Source organism: Nothobranchius furzeri, unplaced genomic scaffold (assembly GCF_043380555.1).
Source record: "Nothobranchius furzeri strain GRZ-AD unplaced genomic scaffold, NfurGRZ-RIMD1 Scf164, whole genome shotgun sequence".
In the NCBI taxonomy this organism is placed as follows: Eukaryota; Metazoa; Chordata; class Actinopteri; order Cyprinodontiformes; family Nothobranchiidae; genus Nothobranchius; species Nothobranchius furzeri.
Window position 1 is genome coordinate 30001 of NW_027223180.1, and position 10000 is coordinate 40000.

Consider the following 10000-nt stretch of genomic DNA (forward strand, 5'->3'; position numbering starts at 1 on the left):
CTGATGGCGGGGTGCAGGAGCAGCAGCCAGCCTCCAGCAGCTGATGGCGGGGTGCAGGAGCAGCAGGCAGCCTCCAGCAGCTGATGGCGGGGTGGAGGAGCAGAAGCCAGCCTCCAGCAGCTGATGGCGGGGTGCAGGAGCTGCAGCCAGCGTCCAGCAGCTGATGGTGGGGTGGAGGAGCTGCAGCCAGCGTCCAGCAGCTGATGGTTGGGTGGAGGAGCAGCAGCCAGCCTCCAGCAGCCAGCCTCCAGCTAGTGATGGCGGGGTGGAGAAGCAGGCAGCCTCCATCAGCTGATGGCGGGGTGGAGGAGCAGAAGCCAGCCTCCAGCTGGTGATGGCGGGGTGCAGGAGCTGCAGGCAGCCTCCAGCAGCTGATGGCGGGGTGCAGGAGCTGCAGGCAGCCTCCAGCAGCTGATGGCGGGGTGGAGGAGCTGCAGCCAGCGTCCAGCAGCTGATGGTGGGGTGGAGGAGCTGCAGCCAGCGTCCAGCAGCTGATGGTTGGGTGGAGGAGCAGCAGCCAGCCTCCAGCAGCTGATGGCGGGGTGCAGGAGCAGCAGCCAGCCTCCAGCAGCTGATGGCGGGGTGGAGGAGCTGCAGCCAGCCTCCAGCAGCCAGCCTCCAGCTAGTGATGGCGGGGTGGAGAAGCAGGCAGCCTCCATCAGCTGATGGCGGGGTGGAGGAGCAGAAGCCAGCCTCCAGCTGGTGATGGCGGGGTGCAGGAGCTGCAGGCAGCCTCCAGCAGCTGATGGCGGGGTGGAGGAGCTGCAGCCAGCCTCCAGCAGCCAGCCTCCAGCTAGTGATGGCGGGGTGGAGAAGCAGGCAGCCTCCATCAGCTGATGGCGGGGTGGAGGAGCAGAAGCCAGCCTCCAGCAGCTGATGGCGGGGTGCAGGAGGTGCAGGCAGCCTCCAGCAGCTGATGGCGGGGTGCAGGAGCAGCAGGCAGCCTCCAGCAGCTGATGGCGGGGTGCAGGAGCTGCAACCAGCCTCCAGCTGGTGATGGCGGGGTGGAGGAGCTGCAGCCAGCCTCCAGCAGCCAGCCCCCAGCAGCTGATGGCGGGGTGGAGGAGCAGAAGCCAGCCTCCAGCAGCTGATGGTGGGGTGCAGGAGCTGCAGCCAGCCTCCAGCAGCCAGCCTCCAGCTGGTGATGGCGGGGTGGAGGAGCAGCAGCAGACAGCCTCCAGCAGCCAGCCAGCCTCCAGGAGCTGATGGCGGTGTGTGGGAGCAGCAGCCAGCCTCCAGCGTTCAGCCAGCATCCATCAGCTGATGGCGGTGTGAAGGAGCTGCAGCCAGCCTCCAGCAGGTCATGGTGGGGTGGAGGAGCAGCAGCCAGCCTCCAGCAGCTGATGGCGGGTTGCAGGAGCTGCAGCCAGCCTCCAGCAAATGATGGCGGGGTGCAGGAGCTGCAGGCAGCCTCCAGCAGCTGATGGCGGGGTGCAGGAGCAGCAGGCAGCCTCCAGCTGCTGATGACGGGGTGCAGGAGCTGCAACCAGCCTCCAGCTGGTGATGGTGGGGTGGAGGAGCTGCAGCCAGCCTCGAACAGCTGATGGCAGGGTGCAGGAGCAGCAGCCAGCCTCCAGCAGCTGATGGCGGGGCGCAGGAGCTGCAGGCAGCCTCCAGCAGCTGATGGCGGGGTGCAGGAGCAGCAGCCAGCCTCCAGCTGGTGATGGCGGGGTGAAGGAGCTGCAGCCAGCCACCAGCAGCTGATGGCGGGGTGAAGGAGCTGCAGCCAGCCACCAGCAGCTGATGGCGGGGTGGAGGAGCTGCAGCCAGCGTCCAGCAGCTGATGGTTGGGTGGTGGAGGAGCAGCAGCCAGCCTCCAGCAGCTGATGGCGGGGTGCAGGAGCAGCAGCCAGCGTCCAGCAGCTGATGGTTGGGTGGAGGAGCAGCAGCCAGCCTCCAGCAGCTGCTGGCGGGGTGCAGGAGCAGCAGCCAGCCTCCAGCAGCTGATGGCGGGGTGCAGGAGCTGCAGGCAGCCTCCAGCAGCTGATGGCGGTGTGCAGGAGCTGCAGCCAGCCTCCAGCAGCTGATGGCGGGGTGCAGGGGCTGCAGGCAGCCTCCAGCAGCTGATGGCGGGGTGCAGGAGCTGCAACCAGCCTCCAGCTGGTGATGGCGGGGTGGAGGAGCAGCAGCCAGCCTCCAGCAGCCAGCCTCCAGCTGCTGATGGCGGGGTGGAGGAACAGAAGCCTCCAGCAGCTGATGGCAGGGTGCAGGAGCAGCAGCCAGCCTCCAGCTGGTGATGGCGGGGTGGAGGAGCTGAAACCTGGGTCGGACCTGGTCTGCAGCAGGGCCCATTACCACTCAGAAGCTGATGGCAGTGTGTGTTTAGGTCCCTGCGGGGTGGATGAGCTGAAACCTGGGTCAGACTTGGTGTGCAGCAGGGCTCAGCACCCTCCAGAAGCCGATTACAGTGTGTCTTTAACTCCCTGCCTGGTGGGAGAGCTGAAAGCTGGGTCGGACCTGGTCTTTAGCAGAGCTCAGCAGCCTCCAGAAGCTGATGGCAGTGTGTGTTTCATCCCCTGCGGGGTGGGAGAGCTGAAACGTGGGTCGGACCTGGTCTGCAGCAGGGCCCATCACCATCCAGAAGCTGACGGCGGTGTGTGTTTAAGTCCCTGCGGGGTGGGAGAGCCATAACCTGGGTCGGACCTGGTCTGCAGCAGAGCTCAGCAGCCTCCAGAACCTGATGGCAGTGTGTCTTTAATCCACTGCGGGGTGCAGGAGCTGAAACCTGGGTCGGACCTGGTCTGCAGCAGGGCTCAGCAGCCAGCAGAAGGTGACGGCAGTGTGTGTTTAGTTCCCTGCGGGGTGCAGGAGCTGAAACCTGGGTCGGACCTGGTCTGCAGCAGAGCTCAGCAGCCAGCAGAAGGTGATGGCAGTGTGTGTTTAAGTCCCTGCCTGGTGGGAGAGCTGAAACCTGGGTCGGACCTGGTCTATAGAAGAGCTCAGCAGCCTCCAGAAGCTGATGGCAGTGTGTGTGTTTTGGTCCCTGCGGGGTGCAGGAGCAGGAACCCGGGTCGGACCTGGTCTATAGCGGAGCTCAGCAGCCTCCAGCAGCTGATGGCAGTGTGTGTTTAATTCCCTGCCTGGTGGGAGAGCTGTAACCCGGGTCGGACTTGGTCTGCAGCAGGGCCCATCACCATCCAGAAGCTGATGGCAGTGTGTCTTTAATTCCCTGCGGGGTGGAGGAGCAGAAACCTGGGTCGGACCTGGTCTATAGCAGAGCTCAGCAGCCTCCAGAAGCTGATGGCAGTGTGTGTTCAAGTCCCTGCGGGGTGGGAGAGCTGAAACCTGGGTCGGACCTGGTCTATAGAAGAGCTCAGCAGCCTCCAGCAGCTGATGGCAGTGTGTGTTTAAGTCCCTGCGGGGTGGGAGAGCTATATCCCGGGTCGGACCTGGTCTATAGCAGAGCTCAGCAGCCTCCAGCAGCTGATGGCAGTGTGTGTTTAAGTCCCTGCGGGGTGGGAGAGCTGAAACCTCGGTCGGACCTGGTCTATGGCAGAGCTCAGCAGCCTCCAGAAGCTGATGGCAGCGTGCCTCTAAGTCCCTGCCTGGTGGGAGAGCTGAAACCTGGGTCGGACATGGTCTGCAGCAGGGCTCGGCAGCCTCCAGCAGCTGATGGCAGTGTGTCTTTAAGTCCCTGCCTGGTGGGAGAGCTGAAACCTGGGTCGGACCTGGTCTATAGCAGAGCTCAGCAGCCTCCAGCAGCTGATGGCAGTGTGTGTTTAAGTCCCTGCCTGGTGTGAGAGCTGAAACCTGGGTCGGACCTGGTCTATAGAAGAGCTCAGCAGCCTCCAGCAGCTGATGGCAGTGTGTCTTTAAGTCACTGCCTGGTGGGAGAGCTGAAACCTGGGTCGGACCTGGTCTATAGTAGAGCTCAGCAGCCTCCAGCAGCTGATTGCAGTGTGTGTTTAAGTCCCTGCCTGGTGGGAGAGCTGATATCCGGGTCGGACCTGGTCCACAGCAGGGCCCATCACCCTCCAGAAGCTGGTGGCAGTGTGTGTTTAAGTCCCTGCGGGGTGCAGGAGCAGAAACCTGGGTGGGACCTGGTCTGCAGCAGAGCTCGGCAGCCTCCAGCAGCTGATGGCAGTGAGTGTTTAAGTCCCTGCGGGGTGGGAGAGCTATATCCCGGGTCAGACCTGGTCTAAAGCAGGGCCCATCACCCTCCAGAAGCTGGTGGCAGTGTGTGTTTAAGTCCCTGCGGGGTGGAGGAGCAGAAACCTGGGTCGGACCCGGTCTACAGCAGAGCTCAGCAGCCCCCAGAAGCTGATGGCAGTGTGTGTGTGTGTGTGTGTGTTTAAGTCTCTGCCTGGTTGGAGAGCCGATACCTGGGTCGGACCTGGTCTGCAGCAGGGCTCAGCAGCCTCCAGAAGCTGATGGCAGTGTGTCTTTCATTCCCTGCGGGGTGCAGGAGCAGAAACCTGGGTCGGACCTGGTCTATAGCGGAGCTCAGCAGCCTCCAGCAGCTGATGGCAGTGTGTGTGTTAAAGACCCTGCGGGGTGGGAGAGCTGAAACCTGGGTCGGACCTGGTCTGCAGCAGGGCTCAGCAGCCCCCAGAAGCTGATGGCTGTGTGTGTTTAAGTCCCTGCGGGGTGGGAGAGCTGAAACCTGGGTCGGACCTGGCCCGCAGCAGGGCCCATCACCCTCCAGAAGCTGATGGCGGTGTGGGTTTAAGTCCCTGCGGGGTTGAGGAGCTGAAACCTGGGTCGGACCTGGTCTGCAGCAGGGCCCATCACCATCCAGAAGCTGATGGCTGTGTGTGTTTAAGTCCCAGGGGGGTGGGAGAGCCATAACCTGGGTCGGACCTGGTCTGCAGCAGGGCTCAGCAGCCTCCAGTTGCAGATGGCAGTGTGTGTTTAGTTCCCTGCGGGGTGCAGGAGCTGAAACCTGGGTCGGACCTGGTCTATAGCAGAGCTCAGCAGCCTCCAGAAGCTGATGGCAGTGTGTCTTCAATTCCCTGCGGGGTGCAGGAGCTGATACCTGGGTCGGACCTGGTCTGCAGCAGGGCCCATCACCATCCAGACGCTGATGGCAGTGTGTGTTTAAGTCCTAGTGGGCTGCAGGAGCTGAAACCTGGGTCGGACCTGCTCTATAGTAGAGCTCAGCAGCCTCCAGAAGCTGATGGCAGTGTGTCTTTAAGTCCCTGCGGGGTGGGATAGCTGAAACCTGGGTCGGACCTGGTCTGCAGCAGGGCCCATCACCATCCAGACGCTGATGGCAGTGTGTGTTTAAGTCCTAGTGGGCTGCAGGAGCTGAAACCTGGGTCGGACCTGCTCTATAGTAGAGCTCAGCAGCCTCCAGAAGCTGATGGCAGTGTGTCTTTAAGTCCCTGCGGGGTGGGATAGCTGAAACCTGGGTCGGACCTGGTCTGCAGCAGGGCCCATCACCCTCCAGAAGCTGTTGGCAGTGTGTCTTCCATTCCTAGTGGGGCAGGGGAGCAAAGACCTGGGCAGAGGAGCGCCTGTCTGCATCCGATCCGGCCCCTCAGCAGCCCGCCGTGAGCCTTAGAGAACCCCCCCCCCCCCCCAGCGGGCTCCAGGAACCGGGCCCTGCGTCGGACCCAGCTCAGTAAGGCCCTCCCTCGGGCCCTGCAGCAGGTGGCCCCGTCTATGCAGTCGAAAACCCCGCGAAAATCGGTGTAGAAACGCCCGAGAGGCGTGGTGCGGTTCCCCCGGCCGGTACCGGGTCCGGACCGGTCCGGAAGTCCACCCAGAACACTGCCTGGGGCTTCTGGGCGGCTCCCCAGGCGCAGGCAGTCGAAAACCGCGTGAAAATCGGTTCAGAATTGACAAAACGGCGACCTCGTCGCTCCAAAAACTAAGTCCAAACTAAGCCTTTCGCTTATCGCTTAACGCTTAAGGCGGTCGGCCTTATGGCCAGTAAATGAAAAGTGCCTGCGCCCCTGGAGGTTTTGGAAGGTGCGAGCGATGACCATGCTCGGGTTAGTAGGTGAGGCCATCGGAAAACCAGCGTGAGTTGGCGGGTTTGGGTGGCAATCTATTCCAGGCAGAGTCGACTATCTCTGGGCATCAATTTTGGGATTTTTCCGGCTCTGGTTCTGGGAGAAACGCAGGGGCAAAGTGCACGAGCCGCGGCCGATTTTGGTGGCCTGTCCCTGGGCACAAAGTCTGAGGAGTGTGGGCCTGGTTCTCCGAAAAATACCAGTCTGCTGGAGCTCACTCCCATGGCTCCAGGGGGCACGGCACACCCCCCGGTAGCCGACCAAAGTGCTCTACTCGGGCCAGACTCGGACCCACGACCCGGGGTGAGAACCACAACTACTGGTCATCCTTTTGACCTCCAGGGGGCGCGGCAGAGCCTCCCCAGTCCGACGCAAGTGCCCCACTTGGGCCATACTCAGACCCACGGCCCGGGGCGAGAACCACAACTACTGGTCATCCTTTAGACCTCCAGGGGGCCCGGCACAGCCTCCCTAGACCGACACAAGTGCTCCACTTGGGCTGTACTCTGACCCAAGTCCCGGTGCGAGAACCACAACTACTGGTCATCCTTTAGACCTCCAGGGGGCCCGGCACAGCCTCCCTAGGCCGACACAAGTGCTCCACTTGGGCTATACTCTGACCCAAGTCCCGGGGCGAGAACCACAACTACTGGTCATCCTTTTGACCTCATGGTCATCCTTTAGATCTCCAGGGGGCCCGGCACAGCCTCCCTAGGCCGACACAAGTGCTCCACTTGGGCTATACTCTGACCCAAGTCCCGGGGCGAGAACCACAACTACTGGTCATCCTTTAGACCTCCAGGGGGCACGGCACACCCCCCGGTAGCCGACCAAAGTGCTCTACTCGGGCCAGACTCGGACCCACGACCCGGGGTGAGAACCACAACTACTGGTCATCCTTTAGACCTCCAGGGGGCCCGGCACAGCCTCCCTAGTCCGACACAAGTGCTCCACTTGGGCTATACTCTGACCCAAGTCCCGGGGCGAGAACCACAACTACTGGTCATCCTTTAGACCTCCAGGGGGACCGGCACAGCCTCCCTAGACCGACACAAGTGCACCACTTGGGCCATACTCTGACCCAAGTCCCGGGGCGAGAACCACAACTACTGGTCATCCTTTTGACCTCATGGTCATCCTTTAGACCTCAAGGGGGCACGGCAGAGCCTCCCTAGTCCGACACAAGTGTCCCACTTGGGCTATACTATGACCCAAGTCCCGGGGCGAGAACCACAACTACTGGTCATCCTTTAGACCTCAAGGGGGCACGGCAGAGCCTCCCTAGTCCGACACAAGTGTCCCACTTGGGCCATACTCAGACCCACGGCCCGGGGCGAGAACCACAACTACTGGTCATCCTTTAGACCTCCAGGGGGCCCGGCACAGCCTCCCTAGTCCGACGCAAGTGCTCCACTTGGGCTGTACTCTGACCCAAGTCCCGGGGCGAGAACCACAACTAATGGTCATCCTTTAGACCTCCAGGGGGCACGGCACAGCCTCCCTAGTCCGACACAAGTGCTCCACTTGGGCTATACTCTGACCCAAGTCCCGGGGCGAGAACCACAACTACTGGTCATCCTTTAGACCTCCAGGGGGCACGGCAGAGCCTCCCTAGTCCGACACAAGTGTCCCACTTGGGCTATTCTCTGACCCAAGTCCCGGGGCGAGAACCACAACTACTGGTCATCCTTTAGACCTCCAGGGGGCACGACACAGCCTCCCTAGTCCGACCCAAGTGCTCCACTTGGGCTATACTATGACCCAAGTCCCGGGGCGAGAACCACAACTACTGGTCATCCTTTAGACCTCCAGGGGGCACGGCACAGCCTCCCTAGTCCGACACAAGTGCTCCACTTGGGCTATACTCTGACCCAAGTCCCGGGGCGAGAACCACAACTACTGGTCATCCTTTAGACCTCCAGGGGGCACGGCACAGCCTCCCTAGTCCGACACAAGTGCTCCACTTGGGCTATACTCTGACCCAAGTCCCGGGGCGAGAACCACAACTACTGGTCATCCTTTTGACCTCATGGTCATCCTTTAGACCTCCAGGGGGCCCGGCACAGCCTCCCTAGGCCGACACAAGTGCTCCACTTGGGCTATACTCTGACCCAAGTCCCGGGGCGAGAACCACAACTACTGGTCATCCTTTAGACCTCCAGGGGGCACGGCACAGCCTCCCTAGTCCGACACAAGTGCTCCACTTGGGCTATACTCTGACCCAAGTCCCGGGGCGAGAACCACAACTACTGGTCATCCTTTTGACCTCATGGTCATCCTTTAGACCTCCAGGGGGCCCGGCACAGCCTCCCTAGACCGACACAAGTGCTCCACTTGGGCTGTACTCTGACCCAAGTCCCGGTGCGAGAACCACAACTACTGGTCATCCTTTAGACCTCCAGGGGGCCCGGCACAGCCTCCCTAGGCCGACACAAGTGCTCCACTTGGGCTATACTCTGACCCAAGTCCCGGGGCGAGAACCACAACTACTGGTCATCCTTTTGACCTCATGGTCATCCTTTAGATCTCCAGGGGGCCCGGCACAGCCTCCCTAGGCCGACACAAGTGCTCCACTTGGGCTATACTCTGACCCAAGTCCCGGGGCGAGAACCACAACTACTGGTCATCCTTTAGACCTCCAGGGGGCACGGCACACCCCCCGGTAGCCGACCAAAGTGCTCTACTCGGGCCAGACTCGGACCCACGACCCGGGGTGAGAACCACAACTACTGGTCATCCTTTAGACCTCCAGGGGGCCCGGCACAGCCTCCCTAGTCCGACACAAGTGCTCCACTTGGGCTATACTCTGACCCAAGTCCCGGGGCGAGAACCACAACTACTGGTCATCCTTTAGACCTCCAGGGGGACCGGCACAGCCTCCCTAGACCGACACAAGTGCACCACTTGGGCCATACTCTGACCCAAGTCCCGGGGCGAGAACCACAACTACTGGTCATCCTTTTGACCTCATGGTCATCCTTTAGACCTCAAGGGGGCACGGCAGAGCCTCCCTAGTCCGACACAAGTGTCCCACTTGGGCTATACTATGACCCAAGTCCCGGGGCGAGAACCACAACTACTGGTCATCCTTTAGACCTCAAGGGGGCACGGCAGAGCCTCCCTAGTCCGACACAAGTGTCCCACTTGGGCCATACTCAGACCCACGGCCCGGGGCGAGAACCACAACTACTGGTCATCCTTTAGACCTCCAGGGGGCCCGGCACAGCCTCCCTAGTCCGACGCAAGTGCTCCACTTGGGCTGTACTCTGACCCAAGTCCCGGGGCGAGAACCACAACTAATGGTCATCCTTTAGACCTCCAGGGGGCACGGCACAGCCTCCCTAGTCCGACACAAGTGCTCCACTTGGGCTATACTCTGACCCAAGTCCCGGGGCGAGAACCACAACTACTGGTCATCCTTTAGACCTCCAGGGGGCACGGCAGAGCCTCCCTAGTCCGACACAAGTGTCCCACTTGGGCTATTCTCTGACCCAAGTCCCGGGGCGAGAACCACAACTACTGGTCATCCTTTAGACCTCCAGGGGGCACGACACAGCCTCCCTAGTCCGACCCAAGTGCTCCACTTGGGCTATACTATGACCCAAGTCCCGGGGCGAGAACCACAACTACTGGTCATCCTTTAGACCTCCAGGGGGCACGGCAGAGCCTCCCTAGTCCGACACAAGTGTCCCACTTGGGCTATTCTCTGACCCAAGTCCCGGGGCGAGAACCACAACTACTGGTCATCCTTTAGACCTCCAGGGGGCACGACACAGCCTCCCTAGTCCGACCCAAGTGCTCCACTTGGGCTATACTATGACCCAAGTCCCGGGGCGAGAACCACAACTACTGGTCATCCTTTAGACCTCCAGGGGGCACGGCACAGCCTCCCTAGTCCGACACAAGTGCTCCACTTGGGCTATACTCTGACCCAAGTCCCGGGGCGAGAACCACAACTACTGGTCATCCTTTAGACCTCCAGGGGGCACGGCACAGCCTCCCTAGTCCGACACAAGTGCTCCACTTGGGCTATACTCTGACCC